Here is a 20409-nt window from a genome sequence, read left to right on the forward strand (position 1 = left end):
TGAGTCTTAGTTTTATTTGGGATAGCACGATCCATGCATTCCTGCAGGTGCTCATAGAATGCATTTGTAAAGGATTCTGTGGATTGGGCTGTATTATCCTCTGGCCCAGGGGCTTTGAAGGATTCCATCTCAGTCTTGAGAAGTTCAAAGTTGGCTTTTGAGAAATTCTTTACAATGATTTCCTTGGCTGGGGGTGGGGGTGGGATATGGATGTCCAGGGAAATTTGTTTATGGTCTGATCTTACCAATGAGGGGTTTACCTCTGGTGTGGAACATAGAGTCCCCATGTTGGTGATGACCAGGTCCAATATGTTGTTCCCTCTTGTGGGAGTGGTGACCAGTTGTTCCATTGTGTTAGAGTTTATAAATTCAAGGAACCGTTGGACGAGGGTGTTTGGGCTTGAGTAGTTTTCCCAGTCAATGTTTGGGTAGTTGAAGTCTCCCAATAACATAGTGTTTGGAGAGACCTTCATATTCTCCAGTGTTCTCAGGAATGCTAAGTGGGGTTCCTGTAAGAGGGAGGGTGTTCTGTAGCAGGCTACAAACTGAAAGGCAGTTTTGCCCACTGTTAGTTGCACATGGATTTTTTCCGATGCTTCGTGCAGTGCCACCAACCTGGAGGTATAGGTATCTTTGATGAATATAGATACTCCCCCTCCTTTTGTTCTTCGGTCCGAGTTTTGGGGCCGAAATGCATGGTATGAGTTATAACCTGGCAGTGCTGGGGTGCTCTCAGGAGCCTTGAACCAGGTTTCTGTTACTGCACAGACATCAATTTTCTCCATGCTGAGGAGAGCCTCGAGTGCGTGCATCTTGAGGTTTAGACTTCTGGCATTGAGTAGCATTAAATTTAGTTTTTTATCCTTGGGTTGTCTATGGAGGTGGGTTTGTCCTTTGAGCCTTGCCTAAAAAAGGCACTATGGGGGTGGCAAGAGCCTTGGCCAGTATACAAAAGCCTAAGGGTGACAGGTGCAAGCCATCCCTAACAAAGCAACGTGGCTTGTCGAGCATGTCATCCCAGGCTAACAGACACTGGATCCCCTTTGAATGACACCAATACTTTAGCCAATTGTTGAAACTGATCATTCTGTCTTTATACTGTGGCATTTGATGCCATACCCCTGCCTAACATATGTGCACAGTTGTTAATATAGGTGGCATACTGCTGTAACAGAGTATATATGTTTCTAGATACACATGTATACCCTGTAACACACATATGATTGCGGGCATGGTACAGGCATAATTACACACACATCAGACAAACATACAACACACCACTGTATGCCAACACAGATGAGCTTTACCTGTGTACCATACAGAACTGTGTGCCACTACTTACAAACCCTTATGCTTGAGGTATGTACTCTGTGCAGACTACAGGAAACACACAAGACAGTGTTTCCAAGCAATATGAACATACGCCATGCTGTGCTGTTTAGGCCTACAGCTTCAGGTAGTACTACAGTTCATATGGGAGTTGGATTCACCAGCAGTACCACTCACTAGCATACATGTATTGCTTTAGCCTACAATGGGACACCGCAGTCATCAACAAGGAACTATGTCACAACATATGCCATACTACTATGTCTGCCTAGCAATAACATACACATCTTTTGCTGGCCTCACAGCTAGGAAAGACACTACCATGTCAGATACAACTTCACACTAAGCTATCACACCTTTACAGACCTTGCACACATTCAGCGTTACACTCATTCAACCTCACATAGCAGGTATTGCATTGAGTACATGTATGACTGCATAGTGTCATAGGTAGGTAATATGCTATTGGTCCTAGGGCCTACAGCAGCCTAGCCATATGCTTACCTGGCCTTTGCCACACATGTACTTTGATTTCACTTGCCCCTGTCAACCAGAACCTCAGAGGTGATTCCCGGGGTGTATTACCTATCTCCCAAACAATCATCAGGGGTATTTATGACAACTGCTAATGAGGAGCCTTGTTTGCTATTGCTAGGTGGTTTATTCCAGAGTATGGCATATCTCTGAGATAGGAACCTATCCCTCCAGCATGTGCTGTTTAGTGAGCTGACGAGGTTTAGGGCCCTAGAGCGTGTAGCCCAGAGGGATTGTAATATGTTGCCATGGTGGTTGTCACACAGCTATGGGTGTGACATACCTCTGTATGTCCGGCAGAGGTCACCTCTGTGTGGGCGATATGCAATACAGTCTATCTGTGGTTTTGTGAGACAGTCTGCATAGGGCATCTGTTTGAGGCCAGTATTACCCTTTGTGAGGTATGTCTGTGGCCTTTCCACTTGCTGTAGTTGTCATGTGATGCACATACCACATAGGGCATTGTGATGAGTAGAGAGGAACTCTGACCTGTATTTCCCTAGATGGCACACCTTTTGTGATGACACGTACCGCATAGACAGATTACAAGTCTAGTGTGGCACTGTCTTTATCAAAGGGGAGGCTACTGTCCACCTGTGTCCCATGTTCCCTTATCACACCTTCAGTGTTAGGTAGATTTCTACCCATGTGGTAGTTAATGGGTACAGTGTTTTGGAAAGGAGGGATGGCACTGCAGTATCGACACTTGTCTACAGTCCATGCCTTGGTCACCACACACCTGTTGTGGTACATATGACCCTGTGTCTCTCTCTCTCTCCATATGTATATATATATATATATATATATATATATATATATATATATATATATATATATATATATATATATATATATATATATATATACATATCTATACACATACATGTACACATCCATTGCTGTACATATAGATGTACATATAGGCCCATGTACAGTCCACCTTTCATGGTGGGGATATCACTTATGCGACAGTTGTGAGATGTACAGTTATGAGATTATATTGCACAGTGTTGTGCAGAATGCATTTTGGTGTCCTCAGCCCATGTAGCTTTAGCAGGCCTCACTGGCCGTAAAACAGCAGATCTGACAAATCAGTCCCACAGCGTTTAACCACCACATGACATATATCAGCACTGCATGCTGTTTTCTATGCCACACACTACAACCTACATAGATATATGCACATAACAGCCTTCAACAACATATATGTGACCACCCTTCACTAACAGTTGCAGTATGTCCCTTGCCCTATGCACATGTGGAGATACAGATAGATACGTACTGCTGCCACATATGGATGATTTACAGTGTGTAGGGTACTCTTCAGGAACATCTACTACATGCCGGCACATACATATGAGTTACATAGCTTACCATTGCATTTCTCTGCTCCGTCTGTTGTTACTGTTTTGTTGTTTATTTATTTATTTATTTATTTATTTATTTATTTATTTATTTTTGGTTGTTTTTTTTTGGGGGGGGGTTTCTCTGTCTGTTTCTGTTTCTGTCTCTTTTGTCTGTGTCTCTGTCTGTGTCTCTGTCTCACTCTCTCTCGCTCTCTATCTCTCTGTTCCTGCAATGATATTATTGCATGTGTGGACAGCAGGTACAGCCTGCTATTCTAGGTATCTGCACATGTGCATGTGACAGCCTCTGCGCCAATTGGTGCCCACCATTAAGTAATTGCATGCAGCCTGCTGTTTGGTAATTGCAGTACTCACTGTGATTGCAGCCCACTGCTATAAAATGCTAGGTTAGGTAGGCGTAGCCCTTTCAGCTTTCCAAGGTGGGGCCCATGCTTGTTTGCTCTGGACACCATTGTGTCAGTCAGAAGGTTGGTATATGTCTCTTATTTGAAGCTAGGGTTGTAGCCAGTGATATGCATGTTGTACTCAAACCTGAATGTTGCTGCTTCCAGTACACACTTCTCAGTGTAGACATTTACTCACCCCTCCAAATGCTAACACAGGATACGTGGGAGTATGTACTTTCTTTCTGAATTAGACAATTAACTGCCATACAAATGTAGTTATTGCAATGTATTCCTGTGGCACATGCACTGTTTGTGAACTGCTGTACTGTAATTATTAAGTTACTCACTTCTGAACAGTTTGTGGTTTGTTTGTGTTGACATTAGCACAGGCTGCTCAAGATAACTGGACATATTTCAGTACTGAGTATGCCTACCTACACCATTGGTTTTGCATGAATACACAGGTATGCTGTACCTTTGGGTAGGGGTGCAGAACTGCAAAGAGCATTTTTTATTATCGTGTGAGGTTTATCTTGCTGAACATACAGGGTTGCTGTGTACCTGTTAGTCTATCAAAGCAAGTAGTCTGTCTGTGTAGCTCCCACCTGTGGACATATCCAGATGGTAGCTAGAGGTTAGCCTATTATTCTTTGTCTGTGCACCACACCAGTCTTTTCAGCACTGGCACAATGCATTGTCACAGTTGGTTGCTAACAGTACATGGCTACATCCTGTGATATTTCTGTGTTGTACTCCTACATAAGAGCAAACTTGTGTAACTCCTTCCAAAGCTATTTGCAGAGTGTGTAACAGCAGGAATGCTGATATGCCTGTGTGTTTCTGCCTCTGCCAGCCTCAGATACTCTCAGGTATATATTTAAACAGCCTCAGTGAAAGGTACATATAAGTGAGATACACCTGTAATATATTACAGACATATTTCAGTTGAGACCTTCTTGGGAATCGGAGCATATGTATTACTACACCTTTTCTGACGAGCAAGCAGTGTCTACTCTCACCTATTGACATTATTCATTACGTGTGATTCCACACTTTTCTGCCTAATGTTAGTACTTTTCAGAGTGATTCAGGGGGGCACAGCTAACATTTGTTTACAAATCAGGGACATCCCTGTAAAGCAGTCACAGTTGGGGAGTCTGGCCTCTGCCCTATTCAACTTTGCCAGTGTTTATCCTGGTCTGATACTGTATGGTGATTGTAAGGTGCTACTGTAACATTATTCTCTGCTAGGATGGCTGGTTCTCTTTTCACAGTCATGTCATGCAATTCCACAACTGCTGGTAAAGACCCTCAGAACAGGATTTGTGTTATACCATTCCTAATTTCCATTTACATTCCCTCATTGTAATGCATGATATATTTATTTCAGCACCAAGTTATTTGTATATGTGTTGTGGCTTAGTGGTAATTCATGCAGTCTATTGTGTCAATGGTCTGGGGTTTGAGACTGGCAGAGGTTTTTTCTTTTGCTGCTGAGCAGAACAAGGGCCCTGACATAGAGTGACTAAGGCACTTTTAAGAAGTTGTAAGTGGGTTTGCATGATGCTTAGTGATGCTTAGCTAAGCGCACACATGCACACACTTGCTTAAACCCACTAACTACTGCTTAAAAGTGCTTACTCCTGCTAACCTCCGCACTAATTTCTTTGAAGGAAAAGAAAATGGGGAAATAGGAAAGTGGTGAAAAAGGGAGCACAAAGAGGGACAGACAGTAGGTAAACAAGCTCGAGATGTGCAGGACGGGTGTAGGGAAGGTCCATAGCTGCCCATTTCTTTACAAGCAACAGCTGTGCATATGCAATAAATTTGGAGTGAAATTTGAAACCTTCCACCCCTGGGAGAGGGGTGAGGACAACAAAGTATGTTGTACTGCCAGTTATAATTAGCAGTTTACATGTCCAGCGGACATGTGTGCGAAATGGGCAGCTATGTATGAGGCGTAATTTTTTTGTGGTTACAGATTGCCCTTTTTTTTTAATTTTTTTTTTCAGGTGAGAGTGGAAAGTGAAGTAGAGGAAGTAGGCATGTTTGGGGAGGTAGGTTGGGGAGGTAAACCGACAAGACAAACAAGGTGCATAAGGGGCGGTGTATGACACATGGGGTGGGTGAACACAATTGACGGGGACGGATGTTTGGAAATCCCAAGCCCATGAGCCCAGAGATGGTAACAGTGGAACTGAGATCCCCACCCATGGGCAGTCACCACTGCACCTTCACAGCCCCGAGGGTGGCTGTGCTGGGGGCTGCGTAGGACGGGCAGGGACACCCGTGAGATGCGCCACTCTCGCCTCGAGCTGGCATAGGGTATCAGTGACTGAACACTGGATCTCCCTATGCACCACAACCTGGACCCTTCGAAGGGTGACAGGTGGCCCTTCTCCACCCATGCTTACACGGGGGGGATGAGCCCCATCCCCTGCAGTGCTTCCACCCGAAGGTGGCACAGGACCAATGGAGGAGGGGAGCCCAGGCTGGGCACCGGACCTGCTGGTGCCAGGTGCACTTGCCAGCTGAGGAGGGGCAGGTGGGTCCGCTGGGACTGGCCTTCCCATACGTTCTGTGATTAGGTGTGTTTAATTACAACATAAACAACAGCATTCAAGATTAGTTGTAACAGCATGCAGTAATAATCCCATTAACCCAACATACCAAGGTTCCAGCAGTTGAACAGCAAGCATAACACATGCATATATTGAACGACAGTGGACATTCCAACAGCATGCAGGGATGATTGGTAGCAACAGGCCACCATGATAGTGGTGTTTGAACAGGGCACATGCATCAAAGTGAATGCAGATATTTATAGAACAATAGGACATATGTCCCAACAAATGTTTGAGATTACACATACCCACTGAGGTGTGGAATTGCATAGTTTATGCACATACAGTAGGGTGTAGAAAGAAACCTCAATTAACAACTTATAAGTACTTTTAGTCTACACTACATTCCTAGTGACTGCAGGTGTATATCCCCTACATGTATTATTACACTAGGCAACATGCTTTAGGTTGTCTAATGGGTTTGGCTAGTTCATTATATACCTGTCCTATATCAGACATACTAACTGTCCAAGATGCAGATGTTACTGGTACATATTTCTTGCTTGTATTTATATTTCTTTATCTACATATCTGGATGTGTTCACATGACATTTTCAGTTCAAGTTGTACAGAACCCTGCATTCCTTGTAGCACACTGACATTTCTGGGGAACAAATTAACAAGCTACTCATGTGCCAGATTTACTTATGCATACCAGCCAGTCACTGACTGTTGAGGACTGTATATATGCTTCACAGATACCAGCTCTTCCATCACCCACTTTAAATGGGACTGCCCAACTGTGGGTTGCCAGCAATTATTAAAACAGTACTATTTGTATAATGCAAGGGTACAACAACATTTCAAAGTAAGTGACACAGACACACTCCAGGTTTTATACCTTTATTAATTACATTACACACTTTTCCACAGGCTCTCACCTTTATTTGATATTACAGTGCATATGGAAGACATATTCAGAACATATTATACCTTTATTAATAGGTTAGAACACTCTTTTTCAGGCTCACTCACTTATTTTATATGACAGTACCTGCAGAGATATTATTCCAGACATATTTTACCTTTCTTAATGGGTTACTACACTCTTTTTCTGGCTCTCTGACTTTTTTATATGACAGTACATGCAGAGGACTTATTCAGGGCATTTTATGGCTGTATTATTGGACTACAACACTTTCTTTCATGCTCTCTGCCCTATTTTATATAACAATACATGCAGAATAATCACTAACCTGCCTGGTGGTGCAGCCTTAGCAGCCTATCTGCATAGGCTTGCTGATTCACAGCATGGTCACCTGCAGCTGTGAAGTAAATGAAGGGATATTGAGACATACCTATCCATTATACAGAATCAATTATCAATTCTTACATACTGCATTCCATGGCTACCTACTCAGTTGTGGGGCATCTTGCATCCCATGGGCCTCCTGTATCCATTGGTTCAGTAGGTCCTACTTCCGTCTCTTCAGGTCTGCATGGTAGTGACGGACCTGCTCACCAGTCCGAGCAATGCCTGTGACACTGGTGAGGTCATGAGCTAACCGGTTCCAAGCCTCTGCCTTGTACTCCGTCCCTTGGAACTGGCCCTGCAGGAGTCTTGACTCATGACGGTGGACAAGAAGCCAAACCATGTATTTTGACTCCTCAATGCCCCAATGTTGCGCTCGGAAGCATGTACCCTCTCCAGCATCAGCCATTCTATCTGCAGATGTGAGCTACAATCAGTTATGGCGAGTATTCCCGCATATGGGGCTTAAATATGCCGCATTTCCCGCACTTTTTTGTGATTGGCCATTTTTGAAAATTCTCTGCTGACTGCAGACCTGCTTAGTAATGGTTAATCTACCATTTCTAAGTATATGTATGTAACAGTGGCTGTTTTTCCTAAGCTGTCATGGCTTAGTGATTCAGTACTTTGATTATGGTGCACTGAGTCCTGGGTTCGAACCTTGTTATTCATTTTATTTTAATACTGTCCAGACAGGCTAGGGGTGTGGCTGTGTTTAAGCAACTTTGCTCGACGTTGCTCCACGTTGCCCTACGGTGCGCTGGTTGGTGTGGCGCGCATGTCCATGCAAACCGATTGCACTGGGTAAAGTGCTATTTAACTATGGGCAACTCTATTGCACTGGGCAAAGTGCTGCCGAACTATGGGCACCTATATTGCGCTGGGTAAAGTGCTGCTTAACTGCGGGCAATTATATATCAGGATCCTTTAAAAATATATATTTTGTTCACTGATACATAGGCCATTTCACTGCTTTTTAGTAATATTTTAAGCATATATGTCAGGTATTATTTCATATACTGATTTAAAACATAAATAGGAAGGGGAGTGGTGGGACTCGAACCATGAATGCCTCCTCTTTGTGCGAACACTCTACCATTATGCTATTGCTATTTGGTGTGATTTGCATAAACATTCTTTCTTATGGTCTTCCATGTTGGGATTGCTAACTGCAGCTAAGCAATGGGCACACCCGCGCACACACGCTCAAGTATGGGCAGCTATTTCGGGAATAAAAAAAAATAAAATTAATGTTTTACTTTTTATAACTGTGATGGGGGTTTATAATGTCAGGGGCATGGACATTTAAACTGCTCGGCAGTTGGACGCGCCCCCTGCTTTCCTACACGGTCCGTGTTAGACTTGCAGTTGAGTCAGTGTGCCCCCATGAATATTCATGGCACACTGACGTCATACCATTCAACTGCAGCCTCCGAGTAAGACTTATTTAGTCTTACATGGAGGATTTGTGGATCCGGGGGTTTGTCATAGCAGCCCACTACTATAAATGACCGCATGTGGGCATTGTCCCTTTACCTTTCCTGTATGGAAGACATTCTTCCTGTGTGTGGGCAGCAGTGTTACAGACAGCAGGTAGCAATACCTCTTACAACAGGACTTGCAGACACAGGCCAAGTTCCAGACCTACGGACAGTGTGAGTATTGCTGTTATATGCATTGAATACTGCTGGTTGTACAGGGTTTGTGTGTACATGCTAGTTTTGCATGGAATGCAGTCTGTCTGCATAGCTCTCAACTGTGGGTCTATCCACATGATGGCCAGAGGATTGGCTGTTATGTTTTGTCTGTTCACCACACAGGTTTTGTCTCTGACATATCAGTAGCATTCTCTCCGTTGATTGCTATCAGTACATGACAACATCCATTTGTGTTTCTGACTTCATATTCCTGAGTAAGGGTATGTTGCAACCAATCCTGTAACACCAGCAATTTTCACAGTTTATAACAGCAATATTGCAAATATGGCCCTGTGTTCCAGCCTCTGTCCTCCACATATATACCAGGCTTTGTCCAAATGGAATGCTGTAAGAGGATGTTAGGTAATGGCCTATCATTATTTAGTGCTGGCATTTCTACTGTCATTCCAGTGATGCTGTGGACTCCCACACAAAATTTGGGGTAGGCTACATATATATGAGGGCAGCAGCTGGACAAAACGTGTGTGACCTTGTACAGTCCGGAGGTCAGTGTATGGAAAACACTTATGCCCTTGTAAGACATTTTATGGGGGAGGGCTATTACATGTTTTTAACCTAGGCTGTTACAACATGTGAGGGATATCAGTAGTAAGAAACATTAAGTTATATGGCTGTACATTTTCATATATTTCACCATGGAAACAGTGGTGGGCTACAGCTTACTGTCTTACACACAGTTCTGTTTGTCAGTGTGATAGTGACATTTTAAGTTAAGCATTGTTATGTAACAGATACATTTACATTGTGACAACTAATACTTTTCCCCCTAAGGGCTGAGTACAGAGTGTAATTGGAGGCTCCTGAACTACATCTGTAATTAAGTGATGATTGGCTCTTATCTTCAAGTGTTTTTTTTTTTTTTTACTGTTGTACTACTTGAAGGCCTTAGACAGAACAGCAAAGTATGTTACGTTTTTCAGATTACTGTATCAAATGTTTTATTTGAGAGTTGCATTAATCTGTTATTATGTATTCCAAACACATAAAACAAACAAAAAAAAAACTGCAGAAAACAAACAAAAAGGCAACGTGGTATACCAGACCTTCCAAATTTATTGTTAGCACTTTCGGGCGTAACAATGTACGACCTTCTTCAGACAAAAAACATGAAGGAAAAAAACTTTCTTGGTTTAAATAAACCACCAACAGTGGCATCATCAAATCATCAATTCATAATTAAAGAAACATTACACATAACTAAAACATAATATGTAAGTATATATAAAAACATATATATGTATATATGATGTTTATATAAATAAACACCCTCTCTAAAACATATAAAAATACATTTAACTACAGTATGAAAATCTTAAACCTGTCTCCAAGACAAGGTAAAAAAGTAAGTTCTTAAGAATTGACGTCTTTCCAAAGATTTTAATCTTAGTAAACATTTTAAGGAACATGACTCATTTAAACCTGGCTACATATAAGCATTGGTTAGAACTTGCCACCATAATTTTCTTTGCTTCAGTATTAAATAATGATGATTTGATGATGTCACTGTTGGTGGTTTATTTAAACCAGGAAAGTTTTTTCCTTCATGTTTTTTGTCTGAAGAAGGTCGTACATTGTTACACCCAAAATCACTAACATTAAATTTGGAAGGTCTGGTATACCACATTGCCTTTTTGTATGCATTCCAAACACCTAACTGCTATAAGAAATGGCATAAACAACTGAAATAGTACACAAATAAACATTTCTGTGTATGCAAACTTGTGTGTGGTGTCATGTCCTTTGCATTGTTTGTGTTCGTTCATATGTTTCATGCAATAATTCTCATTTGTAGAAAAGAATCAAACACTGGCCATTTTAAAAGGTGGCAAATGTAGGAAAAAATGGCTGTTTGATATGCTGTGCACCCCCTATATATACTCTTCTTATACATATCTATAAGTAGTAATATATTTATATGTGTGTATGTGTGTGTGTGTGTGTATATATATATATATATATATATATATATATATATATATATTTGGGCCGCAGTGGTGCAGCGGTTAGCATTGTCACCTCACAGCAAGAGGTTTTCCTGTTCAATTCTCAGCTGGAGTTTCTTCTGTGTGGAGCCTGCATGTCCTCCCCATGGTCGTGTGACATATAAAAACATGCAGGTAGGTGCGTGAGTGAATGGGCGTGCTTTCACATTGTACATTCCCTATGGCAGGCAGACTGTTCTGCATTATATGTTACAGATATCATCCTGACATGGCTTACTGTTAACTTGTTGTGGGTATGTTGTGCAGGTCCTGGGTTCAAGACTTACAAGTGTTGGTTATTGTGTTGCAAGGCAGATCTGTTCAGCCGTGGAGGAAGGGAAAATGGCAATAATTACAAGAGATCCCTAATTTTGGCCCCTTCACCCCCATTAACAGTGCCGTTGGTCAGATGTTCAGAGTGTGGATCCAATGTGTGAATGCAATACAGATTTATAAATATAAATATATATATATATATATATATATATATATATATATATATATATATATATATATATATATATATACACACACACACACACACACACACAAACACACACACACATATATATATATATATATATATATATATATATATATATATATATATAAACACACACACACACACACACACACACACACACACACACACACACACACAAGTCCAATAATCAATACAACACTGGAATACGATAGGAGTGTGCTGTATAAAGTCCAAATTATTAAAATGCCAACAAACAGCACAATAAGCACGGCCAGGATCAATCACAAGCAGCTACACAGTTCTTGGCATACACGCTCAAACTGCAAGCAGCTGACGATAAGTGATGAACAGCAAAGGCATACTATCACACTTTTAACTTTCTAGAGCACAGCTTAGTAGCTCCGTATCTCCATATCACTCAGGCATGCCATACGCAATATATTTTCTGTTGAAGCATATACTCGAGCCAAGCACTAATAGTACTAAATAATCCATAAATTTATTAAAATAACAATAAAACAATAAAAAGGCTGAACATAGGATAAGCACTTTAGGGTCACCACCACGACCCTTCCTTAGATCCTTATAACTGATACTACATCATTTCCTTCTTTTAAAATGGCAGGTTTACACCAATAAGGCAGTCTTTTGCATATTAATGATATTACATCATTTCCTTCTTTTAAAATAGCAGGTTTACACCAATAAGGCAGTCTTATTGCATAGTCACACCTACTCAGACAGGTGTGTCATAAGTGCCTCTTCAGTCTCCGCATTTTCAAGGCAGGTTTCATAGGGAATGCTGTATTAAGTCCTGGTTTCTGATGTGCTCTAAGCTTTCCAATCCAAAACATTTCCTCCTGCTCAAGTCTGGTGTTAATATCCCCCCCCCCCTTTTGAGGCAAATACAATTTTCAAGACTCTAAACATAAAGTTGTGTCCCATATTGTCTCTAACATGTTTCGCAAGTGGGTTCTTATAATCCCTTAACCTTATGTCACTAACATGTTTGGACATTCTTTCATTTGTCTCACAGTTTTTCCAATGCAGAAATTGCTGCATGCAGAACATGTAGCCAAATATACAACGTTCTTGGTTGTGCAGTCAGCATAAAAATTAGTAGTATATGCAAATATAGTACTGGCGCAATGGGAAAATAAAGTGGTTCATCAGGACAACCCTTGGAAGAATCATTTGAGGGTCTATCAAAGATTTGTAGATGATATATATATTATGTGGGAAGGAGAAGCTATGGAATTGACAAATTTTCATGCATATTTAGAAGACAGCACAAGCTTCCTTAGATTTACTATGGCGTATAGCAGTACGCAAATGGATTTTTTGGATGTGCGTATTTCACAAAATGAAGAAGGCATTATAGAGACCAGCCTTTACAGAAAAGAATGTTGGAAGAACAACATCTTACCAAGAAACAGTATGCATCCGAGGTATACTCAGAAAAATATAGTTAGAGGACAGTTTCTAAGAACTTCAAGGATACATTCAAATGATGCCACTATTGTTCTGGCTATGAATGATCTGTCTGAACATCTGAAGGTGAGAGGCTATAAAGAGAAGGAGGTGTCTGAAGTGAAACAACAAGTAATTATGGAGAAACATGGCAAAGGGAAACCATTCCTAAAAGGAGGTTATGAGAACATCTACAATGGTAAGAATGAACAAAAAGAATTGAGGATGATGCTTATGCATACAACAGACACTCAGGGAGTCTGTGAGATTGCTAAGAAAAATTGGAAAATATTAATGTTAAATGAGGAATGCAAAGAATTGGTAGGAGAAGAATCTAGATTTTGTTTCAAGAATGCAAAGAATTTAAAAACAATATTATGTAAAGATAATTGCTTGGAATCATATGTCACATCAAAAAGAATTTAAACTTTTCCTTGTAGAAGATGCACAATGTGCAAATTTATATGTACTGATAGCTGCTTTGAACATCCAACTACTAAGAAGAAATATACTACTAATTTTTATGCTGACTGCACAACCAAGAACATTGTATATTTGGCTACATGTTCTGCACCATGTGGCCCTCAAGCTGGTGTAGCAGATCTCTAAACTCACTTCAGAGCTTGCTATGCACCAATCCCTGGACCTGACTACGGGTGACAGTTTCCTGTCCGCACCCACTCCCGGGAGGCAAGCCCCATCTCCTGAGGTGGTTCCACCCAAAGGTGGTGCAGGACCAGTGGATAAGGAGGTCCCAGGGTGGGTCCCAGACATGCTGGAGCCCAATGCCATGGCCAGATGAGGTGGAAGAGGTGGGTCCGCTGAGACCAGCTTTCCCAAACATGCTATGGTTTTGCAGTTTTAAAACATATTTGGGTTAGTAATAGTCAACACAATCCAGGATTAGTTATAACAGCATGCATAGATATTCCCATTAACCCAAAACACCAGATTTGGGACAGTTGCATAGCAAACAGAACACATACATATATGGAACCACAGTGGCCATTACAACGGCATGCAGGTTACATTGATAGCAACAGGCCACCAGTGATAGTATTTCCACATGGAACATTAATAAAAACACATTTTAATATTTATTGAACAATAGGACATATGTCCCAACAGTAGGTTTGGTGTAAACATACCCATCGATGTGTATGTTCAGATTATGCTTACTGATATGGTGGGGGGAGATGCCAATTAACAACTTTATATATCTTTGTAGTTCTCACAACTTTAATGATCATTGTTCTAATCATTAAGATACAGGTATTATTACAATACCCTATGGCCTTGGTTTGGCCAGTGGTATGTATGTAAACAGTGTATACTTCAACTGTTCTATAGCTAAATTCTACATCTCTTACCTGGTATGCCTGTGGTGGGAATGTTTGTTAACACTACCTGACTGTTTCTACACATATTCCCAGATTCTGAGTTAATATTATGCACATACTTCTTAATCTCTTAATGCACACACTCTGGTCAAAGCTTGACAACATGGGGATACAACTAGGGATATATTTTGAATATTGCTCTCATAAATTTGGAGGGCTGATAGAGTGACAGGATTTGTTTTCATATACATTTTCTGAAGGTTTTGAGGTCTGAAAATCAAATGCATGTCATTATTTGCTGACTACAAATCTGAGATCATCCCACTGATTTGCCATGGAGACAGAGGAACAGGCAGAAAATATGAGCCAATTATCTGGACATTCTGAAAGGATGTGTACATTTGAGAGGTATGGTTATGCATACAGCTTACTACCACTCCCAGGATTCAAACCATGGCTGTGTCTGATACAAATACCACAATTTAAGTGTCAGCAGAGTGTGCCGGTTGAATATTCCTCTCGTATCTCTTCAGTATTTTCTGTCTAAGTCTCCTGTAGTTTTACAATCTGACCTTGTAATTACAGCAGTCTCATACAGACATTCCTAGACATATTTTTTATGTAGCACAGTGTGAGAAACAGTGGTTGACACAACAGTACTATTCTGATATCAGATGTTACTGAATGCTACATGTCAGCCATATAATACCAGAGTAAACACTACCAGCCCAGGATTTCAATCTTTATTGGTAGGTACAGTTTTCTTATCTGACAGACCTGTGGTGGGAATGTTTGTTAACACTACATGACTGTTTCCACACATATTCCCAGATTCCAAGTTAATATTATGCACATACCTCTAAATCTCTTAATGCACACACTCTGGTCATAGCTTGACAACATGGGGGTAGAAATAGGGAAATATTTTGAATATTGCTCTCATAAACTTGGAGAGTTGCTAGAGTGACAGGTTTGTCTTCATATACATTTTCTGAAGGTTTTGAGGTCTGAAAATCAGATGTATGTCATTATTTGCTGACTAAAATTCTGAGATCATCCCACTAATTTGCCAAGGGGAAAGGGTAACAGGCAGAAAAGATGAGCCAATTATCTGGACATTCTGAACAAATGTGTATAGTTGAGAGTTATGATTTTGCATACAGCTTACAACCACTCCCAGGATTTGAACCATGGCTGTGTCTGATAAAGACACAGCAATTTAAGTTTCAGCCGAGTGTGCTGTTTGGATATTGCTGTCTATCTCTTTAGTGTTTTCTTTCTAAGTCTCTCTCGGTTGTACAATCTGACCTTGTAATTACAACAGTCTTATACAGACATTTCTAGACATTTTTATTATGTAGCACAGTGTGGGTAACAGTGGTTAATATAACATTACTATTCAGAGAATACAACACAAAAAATGCCATACTATACCACAGTAAACACAACCAGTCCAGGATTTAGAGCTTTATTGCCAGGCAGTTACAGTTTTATTTAAATACGACCTATATGGGACTATTACTGTCATATTGTCTGATTTATTCAGTACAACCCATACACAGTTTTTATACTACCAGGTGACCTTCTACTACTTTATATTTATTTGGTATAACTACTACAAGCAGGATTGTTACTCACCAGCCTCGTGATGCAGCCTTTGCAGCCTACTCACATGGGCTTCCTGATTCACAACATGCTCAGCTGCAGCTGTAAGGGAAATAGAGAAATATTTAGTCATACCTACCCATCATATACACAGGGTGGACATCCCCCAATGTGCTTTCCTTACATTTATTAATGTGTGACTATACTGTATGGGGACTTTGTGTTTATATGGGGATCTCACAACTTTATTAAACTGACACCTCACATCTGGACTTAAAGCAGTACTCCGGTTAACAAATATATGTTATTTAGTAGGTAATACTAAAAAAAAATTGTTTATGTACTGCTTTCACATGAATTGGTTATAGTGGGGATTAAACCAGGAATGGCTGCTTGCAAAGCATACACTACAACCACTACAATATTACAATACTGCTTATGTTGGGTGTCTCTTGCTATTTAACTTCCTGTGCTGTTTAAGCTGGACTAAGTGTAGCTAAGCAACAGGCACACCCATGCAGCTATGCTTAAACTTTATCGCATTTATAAAAAAAAAAAAAGTTTTGTTGTGTTATTTTATCTATAGCTGTCAGAATATCCCTGCTAATGCTAAACCTGTAATTTTATCAGCTTCCTGCTTCATGGAGGTGGGACATTTGTCCCTTTTGCCTTTGACCACTTTTGTTTTCCTGATGGGTTGGGGGTGTTATGAGCGTTCTCGCTCATTTTTAATTGCCAAAAGGCAATTCTGGAGTGCAGGAGCATGCGTATTGTGAGAGCTCTGCTCTCAGACATACCCCCTGCATTCGTACACAGCTCCATGTCCGTTTAATGGCACAGGCAGCACGCGCCTTCATGAATATGCAAGGTATGCTGCCGTGCTGTACAGGAATAGTCCCTGCCATGCAGGAATAACGTATTCCTGCACAGCTGCTTGCTGATTCCCAGGGATTATGTTCTATAGTCAAATTATAAAGAACACTGTCAGTGTTCTAGAATAACATTTATGGAGTACATGATTCTAGCAAAAAATGGTGTGGCATAATTGCATGTTCTAAAACAGTCTTTAAATGTTAAGAAATCAAAAGTTAATAACGGAGAATAACCATTGACTCAAAATGAGTGAACCTCTCAACTTTTTTAGGTAGTGCAGCTTCTGCAGTGCAGTTTTTTTTTTTAAAACAAGTTTATTGTTTTTAACATACAAAATAAATATCATAACAATTTTATACAAGCAATTAAAATATAAATAGTTATGACATTCAATAAAATAACCAAAGTATTTACAGAGACATCCACTACAAATCAAATCGATTGATTAAACTATAATGTCTTACTATTGAAACTAAGATTTTTTTAACAGGTTTTGTAAAGTATCCCATATAACATAGTAAGATGTTTTTCTAGTAGTTCTTGATTTTATTGTCATCAATTCCATATGACACACTTCAGTCATAACATTTTTAAATTCATTAAATGAAGGAGGAGTATCTGAAATCCAATTTCTGGTTCCATAATAAGGGAAGCTTAACTTTTTTAACACTTTTAGGAACAGGAGCGTTAAATAATATAAGTGATTTAGAAACAATAAAATTATCTGTGAAAAGGGCCTGCAAAATTCATTGATTAACTTCCAATATTCCTCCAATTTTATACAGTCATAAAACATATGTGCCCAATCAGCATTTATTTCCACATTACATCTTTTACATAAGTTGTCTTTATTATTTATTTTATTCATCATGAAAGGTGTATAGAAAGATCTATGTAAAAATTTCAAAGTAAAAAGTCTCCAATTAATGGAAGAAGTAGTTTTATAAGCAGATTCCAATATATATTGTTTATCTTGTTGTTTTAGTGATTCACCATTAATGGAAATGAAATAATTCCAATAGGTATCTGAACTGTAATGAGTTTCTTCTCTGATAATTTTATATATGTGTGAGAGCTTACCTTTATCAGAAACTCGATGTTGTAAATTTAATATCAAGTAATCAATCAGAATTGGAACAGATTATTTAACTGTTAAAGACATTAAATCAATTTTATTAATAAGATGTTGTCTAAAAGTCTGAATTTCTAACCAACATGTCTCTCTCAAGTCAAATTCTTGCTTTAAGAAGTCTAAATTTTTTACTTTATTATCAGACAGCAACTGATACCAATACTTTAGGTCATTCTTTGTGACTAAAAGAGTTCTTTCAGAGGTGGTTGACAAAAGCATACCTTATGATACATTATAGGGAATAGAATAAAATTCCATTCCTTATACTTAGGATGCATAAATATAAAATTACGTTAACTGATAATAATGTTTAATGGGTAACTAACTATATATTTTGGTGTAATAGATGAAGTACAAAATTCTTTTAGTAACCATAACATGGGGTTATTTACAATAATATTTTTATGTATTAAAGAGATTTTCATGAAGTGAATACTAATTAGTTCCCAATAATCTTTCCATCTTGCAACATATGACTGATCTATTAACAAAGTAATAAATTTTATAATAGAAGATATAGTATATAGATTAAAGTCTGGAAATGAAATGCCCCCTTGAGACCAGCTATTAGTATGTTTCTTTAATGCAATCCTAGGTCTATTAGGTGCCCATAAGAAATTTAACATTAATTAATTCAATTTCTTAATAATTATTTTTGTAGGTGGGAGAATTATTGATTGTATTAAATATAATATCTTAGGAAATATTATCATTTTAATAATTGTGAGTCTCTCTTCCATGTTAAAAAACATATTGTTCCAGCTTTTGAAAAGATTTTGTATATTAAGAAGACAGTTACTATAATTATTATGTATAATAGATTTAATATCTTTAGTTAATATTATACCTAAGTAAGTTATCTGAGCTGAGTTGGGTATATATTTGTTAAAATCATTAATGAGGACATGTTTTGTGTGTATATAGGTAATATTTTAGTTTTTTTCTTCATTGAATATTAAACCAGAGATATTTTTAAAATCCATCATTTTATCAAATAAGGACTGCATAGAAGAGTTAGTTCCTGCTGATGTAATTAGTACATCATCTGCAAAAAGTTGAATTTTAGATATTGTATTTTCATCTATATCAAATCCTTCTATATCAGTACTGTTTCTAATCAAATTAGCCCAAGGCTCCATTATTAAAGTGAATAATAGTGGAGAGAGTAGACACCCTTGTTTTGTACCTTTTAAAATGGGTATTTTTTGTGAGACATATGTTCCTATCTTAATGTAAGCTAATGCTCCTTTATATAGATGGTCAATCAGATTTACAAATGCATCAGAGAAGTTTGTGCACTTCAGTAAGATAAACAAGTAGTCCCAACTTACTGAATCAAATGCTGAACTTATATCGAGACTAATAAGTGTTAAATCTTTCTTTTTTCTATTTGCAAAATCAATTAACGTTAAAGTTCTCCTTATATTATCAAAAGTATTTCTATTTATAATAAAGCCTGTCTGGTCTATATCTATTATGCCTGGGATGATTGTCTTTAATCTATCAGCAAAAATACTCATAAACATTTTATAGTCAACATTAAGTAATGAAATAGGTCTATATGAAGTGCATCTGGTTGGGTCTTTATTGGGTTTTAAAATTGGTGAAATAAATGTATATTGCCAAGATGGGGGAGTTGTTAACTCATTTTGGGCCAAAATAAAAACCTTATGTATTAATGAATAAGCACTTTTGGGAAGAATTTTATAGATCTCTGGTATAATACCATCATTACCTGGTGCTTTGTTTGATTTAAGCTTATTTATTTGTGTAATAACCTCTGTATATGAAATATTTTTATCCATTAGTTTAGTCTGTTGTTTGTTAAGTTTTTTGTTCATGTTTGTAGTTATAAATTTCTTTATTTTATCTTTAGGATCCATGTTAATGTTATTATGATTAATTTTGTGAAAGTGATTTCTAAATTCATCTAATATTTCTGGCAAACTAGAAACATTCTTCTTTTTCCTTGGAGAGAAAATTTCTTTGATATGATTTTGTTTATTCAACCTTTTTGTTTTATTTTTAAGTCTATGTAAGTATTTGGGACTTATTGAGTAAGACAAAAACTTATATTCTCTAATGTTATTTTGACTTTATGAGTTGAAATTTCTTTGTATTTCTCATTTAATTTATTTATTTCCTCAATGACTTTTTTGTCCATAATATTTTCTTTATTATTATGTTTGTATGAGTCTAATTTGCTTTGAATATCTAGTAATTCCTTGTCCCAAGATTTCCTTTTATTATTATACCATCTGATACTTTGTCCATATAAATATGATTTTAAAGCATCCCAAATGTAAACAATGG

Source organism: Protopterus annectens, chromosome 3.part0 (assembly GCF_019279795.1).
Source record: "Protopterus annectens isolate FY-2018-M chromosome 3.part0, PAN1.0, whole genome shotgun sequence".
Lineage (NCBI taxonomy): Eukaryota > Metazoa > Chordata > Ceratodontiformes > Protopteridae > Protopterus > Protopterus annectens.